General features: G+C 37.7%; 1 protein-coding gene across 1 annotated transcript in view; it reads right to left on the bottom strand.

Moving 5' to 3' along the window:
• DEUP1 (deuterosome assembly protein 1) overlaps window positions 1–21,138 on the bottom strand; it is a 128,165-nt gene that overhangs the window by 96,912 nt on the left and 10,115 nt on the right. The gene's annotated exons all lie outside the window — the stretch shown is intronic.

Genomic DNA, 21,138 nt, shown 5'->3' with positions numbered 1-21,138 from the left:
ACATGCCTGTACTTTGTTTGGCTGGAAACCACAGTTGTGGGTTCAATTCCAGACCTGAAGGGCAACTAGGGGCCATAGTCTCAGTGGTTACACAGGCTCCATTGGACCAGCAAATCTGGTCCCCGAGAGGCCAATTCTTAAAAATTAAAACTAAAACTAATTTCAGTGCTAACAACGTATAACAATGTATATACAATTTTTGAAAATAACATTTTTTTTTTACGGTTGGCTAATTCTAGGGAAAATGATAATTATGAAAAACGGTAAGAAAGTTAAGGATTGATGCTCTTACATGTAAATGTACATGTACCTATGTCTATTATAACTTCAGAAGGTCTGAATGCAGGCAAATTAAGACTGCTTTCCTGGTGTGGTAGGGATAGAAGAGCAAGCCTGGGCTAGGTAACCCCAGATCCAAGGGTGCTAACTGGGCTATAGTGCTGCTCCTCAAGCAAGGGAACTTGGCATGATCTCTCTGGTGTCAGTTTGGAAGGAAATTGACTAGGCAGGTGGGGCCATTGTATGAGTGTTTAAACAATGGAGACACCATTACTTAGATAAGTAGTGTGATATCATGGGTCTAGGAGTGTCCACTAAATAAGCAGCATCATGATAAATGTAGAAAAGATTGAAGTTGTCCAAAACTTTGTAGTACTTGGTTCTACAATCAATACCAATGGAAGCAGCAGTCAAGACATCAGATGACATATTGTATTGGGCAAATATGCTGCAAAAGACCTCTTTTAAGTGCTGAAAAGGAAAGATGTCTCCTTGAAGACTAAGGTGTGCTTAACCCAAGCCATGGTATTATCAATCACCTCATATGCATGTAAGAACTGGACAATGAATAAGGAAGACCCAAGAAGAGTTGCTATCTTTGAGTTGTGGTGTTGGTAAAGAATACTGAAGGTACCATGGACTGCTAAAAGAACTAACAAATCTGACCTGGAAGAAGTGCAGCCGGAATCCTCCTTGGAAGTGAGAATGGCCAGACTTCATCCGACCTACTTTGGTCATGTTGTTAGAAGGGACCAGGACTTCAAACTGGTTTTTCTCAGTTCAGTCATAGCCAACAAAGTCAAACTAGAATGGATCTGAATTTGTAAAATGTGGGTGAACTGGGGCAGTAACCAGAAGGAAAAAAAATAAAAGGTTGATGCCCTACTAGAATCTTAACCTCCCTCTTAGAAAACAAGGGCAGCATGCACATTGCATAGCAACCAAATCTCTTGATAAGTAGAGTCAGAAACAGTGTTGCCCTGCTCAAATATGGTGGCTGATTGCACTACTTTGGTCATGTTGTCAAAAGGGATCCCTAGAGAAGGATATCATGCTTGATAAAGTGGAGGGTCAACGAAAAAGGGGGAGGCCCTCAATAAGATGGATTGACATAGTGGCTCCAACAACGGGCTCAGATATAGCAAGGATCACAAGGTTGGCACAGGACTGGGCAGTGTTTCGTTCTGTTGTACAGAAGGTTGCTATGAGTTGGAGATGACTTGACTGCACCTAACAACAACAACAACAGGAGTGTCTACAAAGTCCCTGGGTGGCACAAATGGTTAATGCACATGGCTGCTAAGTGGAAAGGTGGTAGTTTGAATTTACATCCACTCAGAGGCACCTCAGAAAAAATGACTGATGATTTACTTCCAAAACATCAGCCGCTGAAAATGTTATCTACTCTGACACATGCGAGGTCTCTGTGCGTAGAATCAGCTCAACAGCAACTGGTTTGTATTTATCTATTTATTTTTTAGGAAGGTCTACTCGGAAGGAAGGTTGAGCAATCTACTTCCGTAGAGATACTGCCTTGGAAGTCCAAGGGGGGGTCTCTATGAGTCAGATCTGACTCGACAGCATTGAGTTTGGTTTTTTGTTTTTACCGTGCTTGAAACAAGATCCTTGTTAACAGAATTTCTACTTAGGTCAGGGTTCTCCTTCAAAGGAACCGAACTATTCCCTAGGGACCTGGCATTTAGTCTTGCCATTCAAATTGGATAAACAGGTGATATTTGAAACTCAAGACACAGATGTACAGATTAGCAAAGGAGGTTTTTTCAGCATCCACTCAATGGTAGTAATGGTGCTTCTAATATATTTCTGTGCCTGGGAAAAGGCAGGAAGGAGAGACAGGTGCAAAATGATATCATTTCCTCCTTTTAGTTCTACCAAATCAGAATTCTAGTGCTAATTAAGGATCAGTTAGCATTTTGAAAAAAAAAAAAAAAAAATCTGAGACCCTGGAAAAGGCAGGAAGGAGAGACAGGTGCAAAATGATATCATTTCCTCCTTTTAGTTCTACCAAATCAGAATTCTAGTGCTAATTAAGGATCAGTTAGCATTTTGAAAAAAAAAAAAAAAAAAATCTGAGACCTGGAAAACTCCAAGGTCATAAAGTGTATTGGTGGAAGAGCCAGACTAGAGCTAGAACTAGATCCTCGGCAGCTGCTTCCAATATTATGCCCCTTCCTGTATGCTACACAACAAAAGACATGGTATTGTGAATAAGAACTTGCTTGAAAAATACAGTACAAATTATTTCCATTGCAACCATTTAGAAACAAGCATTACAACCAGAAGAATTCTGAGTTTTCAGAATCACTTTCTAAGATACTGAGAGTCAACCTGAATAAGAGATATCCCTTTGATTAATTTATTCAACAGTAGACTCTCCAATTTTGATTAAAGAGGTTTTAATTACAAAGTGCCATTTTGAAGCTTTCTTTTAGCTTTCTTGGGATAAGGCCGAAAGTGCCAATTTTTAGTTAAAATCTAAAGCAAATCTGAAGAAAGAAAGTACTAATTTCTCTACAAATAACCTAATTAAATTTTAATTGGAGCTACGATATGGGGATAAAAACAGAACTATGATCTGCTGTTTCCACGCCGTTTTCTCTTTTGCGTAACAACATGTACCACCCTTTACTCTAAATTTGTCTTTTTTTCTGCTTGTGTAAGCTCTGAACAATCAAGGACTAGATCAGACTTGTTTATCACCATCTTACAAAGCCTAGAATGCTCCTGCACATAGTGGATGCTCAATAAATCTTTGAAGAATGCATATGTTATTTTTATTTCTGTCTCTTTAGCATGCAAGAATGCACTATACTAATAGAGTTACAATGTAGACCAAAAGTAGAATGTGGGTATACTTTAAGTTACTCAATCAATATTGTTAAATAAATGAGTGGTTCATTTCCTGTGTGACTGTGCTAAGCAAAAGTTAGAATCTTAGACTCTTCGGGTAGCAGGAATCACAGAAGCCACCTAGTTCAACTATCCATCTGTGTTTACATTCTTTCCACAAGTGTTTCTTTAGAGAATCATCTATCATACCATATTGATCAGAGTCAGTAGGTCTAGGACAGAGCCCAAGATTCTCTATTCGTTCCACTGATAAGAAAAATATCAAGTGATTCTTATATATGACAAAGTTTATGATCTTTTTTTCAGTATTACTGTCAAGATGTTGTCTAGTCTAGGTCTGAATTCTTCTAGTAACAGGTAACCATTGTCTGAGATTATACTTATATAGTAATCAGTTTAGAAGTTCTTCCTTACACAGGCACACATTTTACTGCATTTTGCTTTATTGCACTTTGCAGATACTGCATTTTTTACAAATTGAAGGTATGTGGTAACCCGGTGTATTGTTGAAAAAGTCTATCAGGGCCATTTTACCAACAGCATTAAGCTTGTTTTGTGTCACATTTTGGCAGTTCTTACAATATTTCAAACTTTTTCATAATGCTATTGCATACTCAACAAACTATACTATAGTGTAAAGATAACTTTTATATGCATTTGGAAACTAAGACATTTATGTGACTCACTTTATTGTGTTATTTGCTTTATTTCAGTGGTCTGGAAATGAACCCACAATATCTTTGAGGTCTATCTGTATTGAATTGAAAGACTTTTTCTTGTTCAAGCCACTGGCCCTATTTTTATCCCTTGCAAAACAAATGCATTTACAAAATGATAGACTTTAAAGTACCTGAATTATCAATGTGGTGAATACAGTTATCAATGTACCTCCTGACTCTTCCCTGAATCTTCTTTTTTCAATGTTCAGTATGAGAGACTGAATAAACAAATGAACAATGGCTAGACCATATATGACAACAGAACTATGACCCACAACCTCTGAGCAACCAGCCTGGGAAGCCAAATCATAACCTCTTCAAACCTCTGAGCAACCAGCCTGGGAAGCCAAATCATAACAGTTCAAACTTGGTCAATGACTGCCACTTCCCTTTTCTTCCCCCAACTTCCAACTCAGGCCCAACCAGAAAAACCCAAATATGCTCCCCAAACTACATAACATGCTCTGCTTCTAGTTAGCCAGTCTCCAGGTTCCCCATGCCAATAACCTCTAAAGTATACCTGAAGTGTTCTTTTTTGTTTACTCTAAAGCTTTTCCACTCCCCTGCCTTTCTTTGAGTTTGCCAAGCATAAATGGTGGTGGCTGACTTCCTTGCTACAGAAACAATAAACAACCACCACCCACTGCCATAGAGTCGATTCCAACTCATAGCAACCCTATAGGACAGAGAACTCCCCCAAAGGGTTTCCAAGGCTGCAAATCTTTATGGAAGCAGACTGCCTCATCTTTTTCACGGAGCGGCTGGTGGGTTTGAACTGCTGACCTGGATAGCAGCCAAACTGAATAAAAAGCCTTCATTTGTGCTCATTTGAGTTGTCTTCATTTATTTCCACAAATGTCTTTATTCCCTTCAGTTGCTACTAGAGATTACTCTCCCCCCGCCCATCACTCTATATAATACCTACTACACTGCCTGGAAAATACTGGATGCTTAATAAACATTTGTTGAATGAATGAAGAAATGAATGACGATGGTAAGATTTCATAGTCCTAGTGGTTCTCCTCTGAACAAGTTCTTGTTTGTCAATTTCCTCCTTGACATATACCATTCAAGACTTAACATTATACAACAGTTCTTGCCTATTCAGCTCAGAGAAGGACTCTTAAATCTTTGGAGTGGAAGTTGGTAAAGACACGATATCATACTATTTGAAGAAGAGTTTATTCTTGTCTAAAAACCTTATTTCTTTTTCATGCATGCCACTTATTCACTATCTTGTGCTTATTTATTTATTTATTTGCTGGGGATCCAAGTGCAGGATTTTATATTTATCCTTATTAAATTTCCATTTGATAGTTTCAGCCTTTCAGTGTGGGTTATCATCACTGGTTCTTTCAGCAAACATTCATTAAGTAACTACTACTCACTGTGCGAGGTATGAGGAAATAGAGACACAAGACCAATCTGCACAGAGAGACTTGAAAGGCAGGCAGACACAATAAGAGACTGCTAAACAAATGCAGGCTATTCTGGGAATAGGAAAGACAGCTATTGAGCACAGGCTTGGAGAAAGTGGGCTATCCTGAGAGTCTTCCTAAAGGAGATATCAGCTGAGCTTATATTTTAGGATCCTGTTTCTGTCAGAATATATTCATTTTATCTCCCAGTTTTGTCTCATCTGTGAACTTGATAAGCATTACACACACACACACACGTACTCATACATATATATACACATATATGTGTGTGTGTGTGTGTGTATTCATCCAAGTCATTAATAAGATATCATAAAGTACAGAGTGGAAGACAGAGCCTTATGGCATTCCACTACTAAGTCCTTCGTGGGACAATAAGCCATTGATTATTTTTGTTATTATAATCAGATACTAATTCACTAATTCACTTAATTTTGCATCTTTCTCTTTCTTTCTCATAAAAATATGACAAGCCCTGTAAAATGGCATGCCAAAGCCCAAATAAAATTTTTTCTATTTTGTTTCCCTGATTCATCAGTATATAACTCTGTGAAATGAGACTGGTTTTGTATGCAGTGGTCAGGGGGCATCCACCCTGAGCCCTGGTGGCCACTGCTTCCTTTACTAGTTGCTCACAAACCACGAAGAATCTCTTCCAGATTCTTATCTGCGATTCAGTAAAACTCTGTTTACATCAAGCTTAGCTTTTTGTCAAACTCAATTTTTCCTTTTAAATTCTATTGTCCAATCTTTTAGTAGACCTTTTGTTCTCAGAGATGATTAATAGCTGTCGGGCTGTCTCACTAGCATCAATATGTGCTCCTAAATCTAATGAACTTTAAAATAAAATATGAAAGGCTTGGTCTCACTTCCTTCACATAGCTTGGCACTAACATTATTTGTTTATAGTTTCATTTCTTCAGTTAGTCAAGGCAAATGCTGATTAATACTGTGCTATTTTCCTCTCATAAATCTCTGTAAAATATGTATTATTAGCTAAAGAGAAGTTTAGGATTTAAGAGGAAAAATCCTCTGAGTCTTCCAGCTTTGGAGACTGGGTAGGTTGTGTCTGATACACAACTATTTAAGACATGAAAATCTTAGTCCTACAATTGGGTTCATCCTTGGGAGCCATTTCTAAGAGAAGGATCCTGGGGTCAGAGAGGTCTGAATACAGTAAGCCAGAGGGAGAGGGGGGCATGCTAAGAGCTGCAAGGTGACATACCAGTTTGGGAAGTTTAGAGTCAAAATTCAGGATACCAGATTTGGAGATGAAGAGGGAGCAAAATAGAAAACTGATGATATAAAATGATGGTCATTTACTGCCATTGAGCTGATTCCAACTAGTAGCAACCCCCTTTGGGTTTGCAAAGCTGTAAATCTTTAAGGAAGCAGACCACCTCATTTTTCTTCCACAGAGCAGCTGGTGGGTTTGAACCACCAACTTTCTGGTTAGCAGCCAGATGCCTTAACCACTACACCCCCAGAGCTCCTTAAAAATGGTGGTAATGGGAGTAAGTGTGTTGGAAGGGGGCAGGGAAATGGAAGAGACATTAGAAAGAGACAGGGTAAGGTCCATGGACATATACAGGGAAGGCCCAGAGCAAGTTTCACAGCCCCAAAGTCCTTACTCCAAAGTCCTCTAACATATGAGCTTACATGCTGGTTCTTAAAAGGGAAGATCTTCATCAAACCAATATGATGACATTATAATTTCTTGTCTAAATCAGGATTTTTTTTTTCCCTTTCATTCCAGGCCTGAAGTATATCCCAGGGCCATAGTATTGGGGGGTCCCACCAGAGTCCATCTGACCAGTAATTCTAGTCATTATTGAGTTTTTGGATTTTTTCCACATTTTTCCTCCCAATCTATCCAGGATCTCCAGTTTTGATCCTTTCTTGAGTAGCTGGCATTGGTAGCCAGGCACCATTTAGTTCTTCCGGTCTTGAGGTCCACCATATCTTAGGGCTGATTGCTTCCAAATGCCCTTGTTTTTTTGCACTCTTCTTCACTTCTGATGACAGGAGACCATTAGCTGAATCTTAGAAGGCTGCTTGAAAGCTTTTAAGATCCCAGTTGCTACTCACCAATATAGGTTTGGAACAAGATTTTTTACGTAATTTGTTGTGCCAATTGACTCTTGTGTCCCCCAGTACTATGATCCTGAGTCGGCTGGATATTGGAATATTTTTGAAAGTGAAAAAGGCACTAATAAACAGTAATTGTTAACAGTAATTGTTTTGGGCAAACTGGGAGGTAGGGTCAGCCTACCCATCACTGATGAAAAGAGAAAAGAAAAGAAGACAAAAAGGAGACTATTGCCTGCAACATGGACTATTCTAAGAAAATGAGCTTCCAAAAGACTGATGAGTAATCATATATTAACTTTTTCAAATTATTTGAATAAAATCCATCCTAATATGTGTCACATATTTACTTGTCTTTGTTAATAAGTTATACTAAATAAATTTTTCTATAATTTATTTTATTTTTGTTGTTGAGAATACACAGCAGAAGATACACCAGTTCAACAACTTCTACATGTATAATTTCAATGATACACTAAACAGAATTCAACTCTCTCATGGTGGCCCACAGACCCATAAACTTAAATAGGACAAAGTGCGGAGAGGTTCCAGGAGAGATCCTAGAGACTACTTTCTCAGACATGTCTCTGAAGCCAGCCTGCTTGTTAATGGACTGTCTCTCCTAAAACAATAAAGTGAAAGATATATTATCTTATATATCTATGTATATAAAGGATAAACCTGTTTTATATATATGTGTGTGTGTGTGTGTGTGTGTGTGTGTATAAAGTAATATATCTTTCACTTTATGAACTTTAGGTCATGGTTTCATGGTTACCTTTCCAAAATTAATTATTGAAACATAGGTTAAAAATAACAAGTTTACTCAAGCACTTTTTTTGTTCTCCAAAAAAATGTTATTTACTATCATCATTGGTGTTTGCTGACCAAAGAAGAATCACCGGTAGTTGGAAAATTTAGGCTTGGTCATAGAAATAATGCTGGAGATCGCATGACAGAATTTTGCAAGTCCAATGACCTATTAATTGCAAATACCTTTTTTCAACAACATAAGCAACTACTATACATGTGGACTTCATCAGATGGAACACACAGGAATCAGACTGATGACATCTGCAGCAAGAGGTGATGGAGAAGCACATTATCTTCTGCCAAAACAAGGCCAGGAACTGATTGTGGAACAGACCATCAGTCTTAGCAATATTAATAATACCTATTTTTACGGAATAATAGAAACAGTGTCTCATATTCACTCCTTTCTCATTTATTCTCTCATTTACAATGAGCATAAGATTGGTGTTTGAAAGAGGAATAAGCCTCACTAATTCAAGAAAGTATGTTTAAATGTATCTATAAAGGCCTTATTCTAAAGCCTTCATCATAATCATCAAAGGAAAGCATTTATAGAAAAAAATGCAAAGCCATGACCTCCAAGTCCCTACCAGTGTTTAACTTCCATCAGAAAAAATTTAAAAGGTATATACAAATTTAAAAATTTTTACGTCATAAAGAGTGAACAATCTGTTAAAATGCCTACATTACAGGTCAACTTTTTCTTGAATTTTTTTTTTTATAGTAGCTTTTCATATTCTAAGAACATCTTGTTCCACTGATTGAACTAAGTAAGACAATACAGGTAGTCCTTGACTTATGAAGTATTCGAGTTATGGTGAACGGCACTTAAGACCATCCATTTTGTTTTTTCTTGTACATCTGATCATTAAGAATATGTTCTATATACAATGTTGCAACACATAATTTGTTGATGTTATTCTCAGATGTTCACTCACAGATGTTAAGTTTTATGACTTAATGTTCAAAACACTGTCGTATAGTTTAGTTTTCTAAACTAAATCAGGGCCTTCAGCTGCTTGAAAACATAGATCCAAATGCTGATCGCTTTGCTAAAGTCAATAGGCATATTTGGGAGGGAGTGAGGTATTACTGCAAAATCTATGAAAATAAAAAGAAAGGGGCCATACACAAAACTCTCATTTTCTGACTAGAAACACAATCTTCATTCCCAGGGATATCTAGAAGATCCAGAACCTTACACAAGTGGAGCTATTATCACAGCTGACAAAATGCCAATGTTGTCCAACTCTTCTTCATTGGTGGAGTAAGTTTTTTTTATGTATGTATGTATAAAAATATATCTGTAAGTTTATATGTAACATTTCCAACCTCAAAGAGAAATAAAGATTGGAATTACAAAGATACTGATAATAAAAGGCAATGATAATGAAAACTGAAAAAAAAAATGAGGTATTCAATTTATGTCAGAACTGGCTTACAACAGAATCATCAGAATAGAACCTAGTTGTACATGGGGGACTCCCTGTAGTGAAATACTGTTGTTGTTGTTGTTATGTGCCATCAAGTCAGCCCCGAGTCATAGTGACCCCTCTTTGGGTTTCCCAGGCAGTATCACTATGGAGGTAGATTGCCCAACCTTCCTTCCGAAGAGTGGCTGGTGGGTTTGAACTGCCAACCTTCTGGTTAGCAGTCAAGTGCCTTAGGCACTATGCTACCATACTAGCCTGCACAAACCCTTTTTACCCAGGGTGATAATTACAATTATCTAGAAATATAAATAGCTTCACTATCCTCATAAAGTTATATATCTGGAATACAAATACATGTAATTATAATTAATAATAAATAAATGCTTATCTGTCCATACCTTAGCTTTGGTTCTGAAATTACCAATGAACATGTGGCCCCTTTGAAATCTCTAGGGCAATTTAAATTTGTTCTCACCAAAAGTTCTATCTGATGAGAGACTGCAACGTACACATGAGGATAACAATTTTACCCTGTCTTCTCCATTCTGTTGTTGAGCTTATGTATTGTGTTTTTTATCTTCATTATTGTATCTTTCTACCAACTTCTGCAGTCTGAAATTGACCAAACATGCAAACAAGATGTGTTGATTATCACTGGTGACTGGAATGCAAAAGTTGGAAACAAAGAAGAATCACCAGTAGTTGGAAAATTTAGGCTTGGTCATAGAAATAATGCTGGAGATCGCATGATAGAATTTTGCAAGTCCAATGACCTATTTATTGCAAATACCTTTTTTCAACAACATAAGCAACTACTATACACATGGACTTCATCAGATGGAACACACAGGAATCAGATTGATGACATCTGTGGCAAGAGGTGATGGAGAAGCACAGTATCTTCAGCCAAAACAAGGCCAGGAACTGATTGTGGAACAGACCATCAGTTGCTCATATGCAAGTTCAAGTTCAAGTTGAAGACAATTAAAACAAGTCCACGAGAGCCAAAATATAACCTGCAATATATCCCTCCTGAATTTAGAGACCATCTAAAGAATAGATTTGATACATTGAACACTAATGACCAAAAACCAGAAGAATTGTGGGATGACATCAAGAATATCATCCATCAAGAAAGCAATGGGAAAAATCATTAAAAAGAAAGGAAAGGAAGAAAAGATCAAAATAGATGTCAGAAGAGACTCTGAAACTTGCCTTTGAGGAGAATACCTAAAGCAAATGGAAGAAATGACTAGATAAAAGAGCCAAACAGAAGATGTCAAAAGCAGCTTGAGAAGACAGTCAATTATTAGAATGAAATGTTCAAAGACCTGGAGTTAGAAAACCAAAAGGGAAGAACATTTCCTAAGCTGAAAGAACTGAGGAAAAATTTAAGCCTGGAGTTGAAATATTGAAAGAGTCTATGGGCAAAATATTAAATGATGCAAGAAACATCAAAAGAAGATAGAAGGAATACACAGGCACTATACCGAAAAGAATCGGTCAATATTCATCCATTTCAGGAGGTGGCATATGAGCAAGAACCAGTGGTACTGAAGGAAGAAGTCAAAGCTGCACTGAAGGAATTGGTGAAGAACATGGCTCCAACAATTGACAGAATACCCACTGAGATGTTTCAACAAATGGATGCTACACTGAAGGCACTCACTTGGCTATGCCAAGATTTGGAAGACAACTACCTGGCCAACTGACTGGAAGAGATCCATATGTGTACCCATTCCAAAGAAAGGTGATCCCACATGTTCTGGTTACCTACTGCCACTCTGACAGGAATATATACCACAAATGGGATGACCTTAACAAACAGGAGTTTATTCTCTCACAGTTTGGAGGCTTTAAGCCCAAGTTCAAAGTGCCAGGCTCTAGGGGCTGTGTGAAAGCCCCTCAATCTTGGAGTCCAGCTCTGCCTCCTGCTCCTGGCCCACTGGAGCTAGAGGCGTTTCTTCACTCAGACAGCTGCTGGCTGCTGAGGCTGACAAACCCCAGGTTAACAAGTAAAAAGGCACAGTCCTGATGTTGCCAAACCACATGGAAGGCGATTAATCTAAGTACATCGTAAGTCCCAAGGTCAGCAGAGCATGGCGGGCTGCTGAACGACATGGCTACATGCAGGGTCCAAGCATTCCATAAGCTAGAGACCATGCCCCAAGGCTTCTGCTTATATACAGGAAGCAGACCACATTCCCTAAGGCAGCTATTCAGCTGCTCACAGTAGATTCCACCATGGAGGTGATTACCAGTCTCATCATGGGGAATACTACATCCAGCTTCCCAGCCACTCAACCACGTCCAGCCAAGTTCACACACAAACTGAACAACCACACCACAGAATGTGGAAATGATCGAACAATATCATTAATATCACATGTAAGTAAAATCTTACTGAAGATAATTCAAAACAGTTGCAACAGTATATTGACAAAGATCTTCTAGAAATGCAAGCTGAATTTAGAAGAGGACGTCGAATGAGGGATATCATTGCTGATGTCAGGCGGATCTTGGCTCAAAGAAAAGAATACCAGAAAGATGTTTATTGTTTTATTGACTATGCAAAATTATTTGATTCTGTGGATCATAACAAGTTATGGATAACATTGTGAAGAATGGGAATTCCAGAACACGTAATTGTACTCATAAGGAACCTGTACATAGACCAGGAGGCTGTCATTCGAATAGAACAAGGGGATATTGCATGGTTCAAAATCAGGAAAGGAGTGCATCAAGATTGTATCCTTTCACCATATTTATTCAACTTGTATGATGAGCAAATAATCTGAGAAGCTGGATTATATGAGGAAGACTGTGGCAACAGGATTGGAGGAAAAATCATTAACAACCTGTGATATGCAGATGACACAACTTTGCTTGCTGAAAGTGAGGATGACTTGAAGCACTTACTGATGAAGATTAAAGACTACAGTGTGCATGGATTATACCTCAGTATAAAGAAAACAAAAATCCTCACAACTGGTCCAATAAACAGCTTCATGATAAATGGAGAAAAGATTGAAGTTGTCAAGGACTTCATATTACTTGGTTCTACCATCAACACCAATGGAAGCAACAGTCAAGATATCAGATGACATATTGCACTGGGTAAATCTGCTGCAAAAGACCTCTTTCAAGTAGTGAAGAACAAAGATGTCTCTTTGAAGACTAAGGTGTGCCCAACCCAAGCCATGATATTCTTAATTGCCTCATATGCATGTAAGACATGGACAATGAATAAGGAAGACCCAAGAAGAGTTTTTGACTTGTGGTGTTGGTGAAGAATACTGAAAGTACCATGGACTGCTAAAAGAACTAACAAATCTGTCCTGGATGAAGTGTAGCTGGAACGCTCCTTGGAAGTGAGAGGGGCCAGACTTCGTCTCACCTACTTTGGTCATGTTGTCAGAAGAGACCATTCCCTGGAGAAGGATATCATGCTTGGTAAAGTGGAGGGTCAACGAAGAAGGGAAAGGCCCTCAACAAGATGGATTGACACAATGGCTGCAATGATGGGCTCCAGTATAGCAAGGATTGTGAGGCTGGCACAGCACCGGGCAGTGTTTTGTTCTAATTTGCATAGGTTTGCTATGAGTCACAGCCGACTCAATGGCACCTAACAATATTGTATCTTTCAGTTGTAAAATTTTTTAGTGTTTTAGTTTGGTTATGGTAAATTTAATTTCTAAAATTCTCAATTGTTTCCTGTTTATATAGTCTATTTTTTTTGCTGAAATTTTGATTTTTTAAAAAATGCATTTTATTGGAATATAATTTATGTACACTGAAAAACACAAAACTAAAGTAACATGGGTCAATGGATTTTTTTTTTTTTTGCAGTGTTCCCTCCCTTCCCCTCCTAGTAACCAACAAAGGAATTTCCTTCCATATATAAACCTTTCCTTGACTTTTTACAATAATGAACTAATACTATATTTGTCCTTCTGTGATTGACTAATGAAATTTTGATTTTTAATTGGTTTCAAGTGTGTTCACGATTGCTTGTTGATGCACCTTTATGACGGCTATTTTAAAATCCTTCTCAGATAATTCTAAGGTCTATGTCATCTCAGTGTTAGTGTCCATTGATTGTCTTTTCTCATTCAAATTTATGTCTTCCTGGTTCTTGGTATGGTGAATTACTTTTAACCGAAACCTAGATATTTTAAGTATTGTGTTATGAAACCCTGGATCATATTTAAATCTTATGTTTTAGCAGACTCTTCTGCCAATGCTCTGGTAGGAAAATTTATTGCTAGGTGATGGTGGAAATTCAGGTTTTCAATTCAGACTCTATTGATACTTGGTGGGGAGGGGCTCTTCATAACTCCTGGGTAGAGGCAGGAGTCCAGGCACCTCACTTGTCCTTCACTGGTAGCACCCTGGCTGGTAGAGGAAGAGGTGCCTAATGTTTCTTACATGGCTTCCAGTAACATCAGTGAGAGGTAGGTGGCCTCTTTACTTCTGGGCCGTGGTGAAAGTCCTGATTTTCCACTAGGCCTCCTCTGATACCACCCAGAGAGGAGAGGGAAAGATGCCTTATTACAATGGTGTGAGTAGAAGTCCAGATTTCCCACATGATCTTCACTGACACCACAGATGGGAGAGGGCCTTGTTAGTATGTCATGGGGGTGAAAGTCCTAGCTCTTCACTGGGCCTTTTCTAATGTTCCCAGAAGGGATGTTGGGACCTCTGTATGCAGTCTGGCAAGGGTAGAAGTTTAGGTTTCGCACTTGGCCTTTATTAGCAGAGGTAGAGGTAGGGTTGCATTTTTTTTCCTGTGGTTTGGCTGGAGTAGAGCAGTTATTGATCATAAATGAACTTTCTTGCTAGGCTTCCCCTTTTCTGTTCCATTGGCTACAAAGACAAGACCTTTTTGGGGATTTTTTTTTTTTTTTTTCATCTCTGTCTATTGGTGTTTCTGGGTTGCCAGTTCCTCTAGTACCCAGTCTAAATCATATGACACGAGAAAGAAATTCACCACCTCATCTTTCCTTGGGTCCTGAATTCCCTAGAAAGCTCCTACTTCCCTCCTTCTCCCTCTTCCCTCCTTTCCTCCTTCTCTTTCTTTCTTCTTCATTTCCTTCCCTCCTTTGAAAATCATGCACTGAATTTCTACAATCACTCAACAGTGTGCTAAGATTTTAAAATTTATCTTCAAGTTTGACATATTAGGATTTGATTCCAGGTCTATCTCACTTTGTTTCTTCTTAAGAAAAACACGAAACTAGAAGAACTTGTAAAATTTTATTACTCTGTGCTTGGGGACTTCAAGGTCAACTCGCATAACACAGTCCACAAAGATGATGTTCTACACCCTACTTTGGTGAGTAGTGACTGGGATCTTAAAAGCTTTTGAGTGGTCATCTAAGGTGCAATTATTGTTCTCTCCCTGCCCAGAGCAAAGATGAGTGAAGAAACCAAAGACTCAAGGTAAAATGTGTTCTAAAGGACTAATGAAACACACAAATCCCAGCCTTCATGACCCTGAGACTAGAAGAACTAGATGGCACCCAGCTACCACTGCTAACTGCTCTGAAAGGAATCACAAAAGAGACCCTGGATAGAGTGGGAGAAAAATATGGAACAAAGTTCAAAATAGTAAAAAGACCAGGGTTACTGGTAGATTGCCCGAGACATGGCCTTTCAGCTTGGAACTGAACTTACCCTTGTAGTTCAACTTTTAGTCAAATGATAGGCCTATATGTTGAAGAATAACATGAGGAAGGTACACATTACTTAGAACAACCTACCATATGAAATTAAAAAGGCAGCATTTGCCCAAGGATAAAGCTCGGAAGGCAGAAAGTGATAGGAAAGAAGGACAAGTGGAAATGGTAAACACAGGGAGCAAGTAGGAGGAATGCTGTTACTCTGTGGGGATTGCAATAAATGTTACAAATCAAGATGTGTATGGAATGTTGAACGGAAAACCAATTAGCCGTGTAAATTTTCACACAAATCACAATTTAAAAAAATTTATTATTCTGTGTGGGATAAAGTACAACCAAAGGCCATCCAGAAGGAAAGAGAACAATCAAACTAAAAAGGATTTTCAATGTGCACAAAGAATACTTTACTACAATTTATTCAACTGCCAATATATTTACTTACATCAGAAAATTTAAAAGCTTTTACAAACTATAATACAAACTATAACTCATCAAGAAACTAGGAATAAAGTTGTGATTCTGAATTAGTATGTCTCAGCAGGAAATCACACTTCAAGGGTTAAGAAAAACGGGTTCACAGAAGACTATTATTTTTAAGGAATATTTCTGAATTCAAATGTAAGAAGTTATGCTTTAATGTTCATCTGCTTTGGTTCTTTGAAAATGTGACTTTTTGCAGATAAGAAGGATTTGGTGGCTCATGAAGCAGTACTGAGATTTTTAGAAAACATTTGATGAGATTCTATGAGCAAGATCAATGGTTAAGATATAAGTAAAAAAAAAAAAAGTAGACTAAAAGATTCAGTAGAGAAAATGACTTTTGGTTGAAGATTAATGAATCCAACAATTTTGTCTCTTTCTAGATCCTGCTAAAGTAAGCAAGGGGATAGTTTTTAAAGTGTAAAACCATGAGGACAAAAATAGTGGGAGCTAGAATCTAAGGTGGCAGTGGATAGGCCAAAAAGCAACTTGACTTGGTACTTCTGGAACGTGAGTCTAGAAATAGAAGTATTGTCTGAGAAGCAGCTGGATGCCATGACCCCTTCACTGGCAGAAGACTAAAGGTATATTCTCTGTTATGTTGTTATGTGCCGTCGAGTCAGACCCGACTCATAGTGACCCCTCCTTGGGTTTCCAAGGCAGAAGTAGATTGCTCAACCTTCCTTCTGAGGAGTGGCCGGTGGGTTTGAACCGCCAGCCTTCTGGTTAGCAGCTTTAGGCACTACGCTACCAGAGCTCCCAAAGGCATATTCTCTAGACAAGGTAAACCAGAAAGACTATGGGCTGGGGAATATCAGGCACAGTAGAGGGTAGGAGCACTATAGTGGAAATCAGGGCAGTAAATGGAGGTCACATAGCACAGTTCTAAATCTCTAGCATCTTTTCCCTCCTCAGCTATCAGAATGGTGGTAGTTCAAATTATATCTTCCAGTCAGAAGATTAGAAATGTTTTCTCTGGAATCTCATCACAGAAGAATAAAAGAGACTGCATGGAGTTCTGCAATAAAATGGCTTAGCCTGATTACCATACATACAATGAAGACTATGGTCTATAAGTACTACTCATGTATTCTAGAGCTTTCTATCAGTTTTCTGATATGCCACTTTCTAACAGAAGCAAACAGTCAAGGATCACATATATTTGAGGACAGTAGCTCACATGACAGATAAGTCAAATACAAACAAGAAAACATCTTTTGAAGAAAAAAACTTCAAAAATTTATAATTAATATATTTATTAACTGCATTTATAAAACAAGAACAGATATTATAAAAAGAATATGAGGAGAGCAGGAAGAGATTTTAGAAATTACAATAGCTGAAATTAAAAGGTCAATCAAAAAATTGGAAGACAAACTGAGTTAATTTCCCAAAATGCAGACCAAATAGATGAAATATATCAAAGATAAGAAAATTAGAGGACCATTCCAGAAAGTCCAACATCTTAGTAATAAGAACCCCTGAAAGATAAAACTAGAAATATAGAAGAGAGAAAGTTGTAGAAATAATCCAAGAAATATATTTGAAGGATACGAGTTTCCAGATTAACAGAGCTCATTGAAGGGGACTAGTGTATCCACCCAAAGTATGATTGAAAAATTAATCTCAGAAGATCTGAGAAAGAAAATATGTAAACAAAAAGGTCACCTAAAACAAGGATCATAAATCAAATGGTATCAGACATCTCAACAACATTATTTTCAAAGCTAAAAAATAATAGAATGATAGCTTCAAAATTCTGAGGGAAAATTATTTTTAATCTAAAATTCAACACTCAAGTAAATCAACAATTAAATACAAGTGCAAATGGTCTTAAACTTCATTTTAAGATACATAAAATCTCCAAAAAATTTACATCCTAAGGATGTAAATCGCTCTGGTGGCACTGTGGTCAAAGCATTGGGCTGTCAACCAAAAGGTCAGTGGTTCAAACCAACCAGGTCCTCCATGGGAGAAAGATGAGGCAGCCTGCCTCCATATTTACAGCATTGAAAACCCTATGGGGCAGATCTACCCTATCCTATAAGGTTGGTATGTGTTAGAATTGACTCGGTGGCAGTGAGTTTCATTTTTGGTTTTTGCACCCATTCATATAGATAGTGGAAGAGGTGCTCCACCTACACAAGGGAATAAACTCAGGATCAGGAAGACATGGGGCCAATAAACAGGGGATACAACACAAGGGAGAGAAGCAAAAGAAATTTCTTGCATATAAAGAAAGAGAACCCAAGATAAAAACTGTCCAATAGGGTTAGAGAGGAACCAGTACAAAATGAGCTGGTGACATGTCTGAGTAAGGGTTTCTGCAAGAAGACTGAAATTAGTAGAATTAGTAGAATACCTCATATGCTGGAATGACTTAAGAGGAGAGTTATACAATTGGGCAATGAAACAGGGTTTGGGTTATGCAAGTAAAGGATGATAAGTACATAGGAAGATAAGTGTATGCAAAATATCAGACAGTTATCAACTCTAGGAAAAACAAAATGTTGTGGAGGAAAGTAAAAGTAATCACAATATAGTATATGGCTCAGAGGTGAATAGTATTTATAAAGTCATTACAAGGCAAATAGAATATTGATCCAACCCAAATTATGGTATGTTGGGAGGATGTGATTGTGTGTGTGTGTGTGTGTGTGTGTGTAGGGGATTGGGAGCAGAAGATGTGATAGAGGCATGAAAAGGAACTAAATTCTTTTTCATTGAGAAAGTCAATAGTCAACGCCTGTTGTTGTTGTTGTTGTTGTTAGGTGCCCTCGAGTTGGTTCTGACTCATAGCAACCCTATGTACAACACAATGAAACACTGCCCAGTCATCCACCATCCTCAAAATTGTTGCTGTGCTTGAGACAACTGCTGCAGTCACTGTGTCAATCTACCCTGTTGAGGGTCTTCCTCTTTTTCCTGACCTTCTACTTTACTAAGCATGATAGTCTTTATCCTTCTCCAGGACTGGTTGCTCCTGATAAAATGTCCAAAGTATGAGAGATGAAGTCTCACCACCCTCGCTTCCAAGGTTCATTCCAGTTGTATTTCTTCCAAGACAGATTGTTCATTCTTCTGGCAGTCCGTGGTATTTTCAGTATCCTTCACTAATGCCATAATTCAAAGGCCTCGATTCTTCGGTCTTCCTTGTTCATTGTCCAGCTTTCACATGCATATGAGGTGATTGAAAGTGCCATGGGTTGGGTCAAGTGCACCTTAGTCTTCAAAGTGATATCTTTGCTCTTTAACTCTTTAAAGAGATTTTTTGCAGCAGATTTTCCCAATGAAATCATGGGCCTTGCATGATTTCTTGACTGCTATTTCCATGGACGTTGATTTTGGATCCAAGTAAAATGAAATCTTTGACAATTTCAATCTTTTCTCTATTTATCATTATGTTACTTATTGGTCCAATTGTGATGATTTTAGTTTTATGTTGAGGTGGAATCCATACTGAAGGCTGTAGCTTTTGATCTTCATCAGTAACTGCCTCAAGCCATCTATCCTTTCAGCAGGCAAAGTTGTGCCATCTTCTTATTGCAGGTTGTTAAGAAGTCTTCCAGGAGCTCTGGTAGCATAGTGCCTAAGGCACTTGACTGCTAACCAGAAGGCTGGTGGTTCAAACCCACCAGCCACTCCTCGGAAGGAAGGTTGGGCAATCCTACTTCTGTAGTGATACTGCCTCGGAAACCCAAGGAGGGGTCGCTATGAGTCGGGGCCAACTCGACGGCAAATAACAACAACAACAAGAAGGAGTCTTCCAATTTTTTCCAATCCTTTTTCATGTAGTTCAGCTTTTTGGATTATTTGATCAGAATTCACATTGAGTAAGTGTGGTGAAAGGATGTAACCCTGACACACACCCTTCCTGATTTTCAACCATGTAATATCCCCTTGTTCTGTTTGAATGACTGCCTCTTGGTCTAAATACAGGTTGCTCATGAATACAATTAAGTATTCTGGAATTTCTGTTCTTGCAATGTTATCCATAATTTGTTATGATCCACACAGTCAAATGCCTTTGCATAGTCAATAAAACACAGGTAAACCATGTTTCCGGTGTTCTCTGTTTTCAGCCAAGCTGACCTCAGCACATTCCACATCTTCTTCTCAATCTGGCTTGAATTTCTGGCAGTTCCCTATGTATTGCTGCAACCATTTTTAAATTATTTTTAGCAAAGTTTAATTGTGTATGATATTAATGATATTGTTCAATAATTTCTTCATTCTGTTGGATCATTTTTCTTTGGGATAAGCACAATATGGATCTCTTCTAGTAAGTTGGCCAGGTAGCTGACTTCCAAATTTCTTGGCATAAAAAAGTAAGTGCTTCCAGTATTGCATCTATTTGTTGAAATATCTCAATTGCTATTCCATCAATTCATGGAGATTTGTTTTTTGCTAATGACTCCAGTAAAGCTTGGATTGCTTCTTCAATACCATCACTTCTTGATCATGCTACCTCCTGAAATGTTGAACATTGAACAATTCTTTTCTGTATAGAAACCTTTCTCCTCTGAAGAAAGGTTGGGCAATCTACTTCCATAGTGATACCGCCTTGGAAACCCATCTTCATTTGATGATCCCTGCATTAAAGGTCAACTCTTATCAGGGTTGACAGAGGTCAAAGTTACAGTTAAAATTGAAGATAACAATAGAAAAATACATGAGAAGAAAATGTCAAAAAATAAGGAAACAAATAACTTATAAAATAGGATGTAGAACTTCCACAAGAAAAAGAGGATAAAGAAATTTAGATCATACTAACAAAAGTTGGGAAGCAGAAAGGGTCAAACAACAATGCATTGATGACCATAAAATTCTCACTATTTCATGGCAAAGATTTTCCAATTGAAGTATATATAATTTTAATTTAACCATATGCTATTTGCAAGAGTCACAACTAATATGGTATTTTAAAGAGTTAAAAATATGGCATTAATAAACATATTATAGATTAAAGTAAACAAAGAGAAAGCAGGGATGACAATATTAATGTCAAACAAAGTCAAATTCAAACAAAACATGAAGTTAGATTTGTGAGATCATTTATAATGCTAAATCATATAATATAAAAGGAAGATAGAATATCCATAAGCCTTGAAATATTGAGAACACTGAAATATGTAAAGCAAAAACTGTTTGAAATACAAGAAGAATGGGAGAAAACCACAATCACAGTGAAGATCTTTCTTAAAATTTGACAAATCAGACAAAAAATAATAGTGGATTTGAATAACATAATTTAAACATAATAATAATGGCAACAATTTGAAAGCTAAATTTGACAATATATACATGAATATAATACATATATATATATATATATATA

The sequence above is a fragment of the Orycteropus afer genome, unplaced genomic scaffold, assembly GCF_000298275.1.
Source record: "Orycteropus afer afer isolate SDZICR_OR568_19922 unplaced genomic scaffold, OryAfe1.0 scaffold00047, whole genome shotgun sequence".
Taxonomy (NCBI): Eukaryota; Metazoa; Chordata; class Mammalia; order Tubulidentata; family Orycteropodidae; genus Orycteropus; species Orycteropus afer.
Note: the sequence above shows the minus strand (reverse complement) of the source record. Positions and strands in the feature narration are given on the sequence as shown.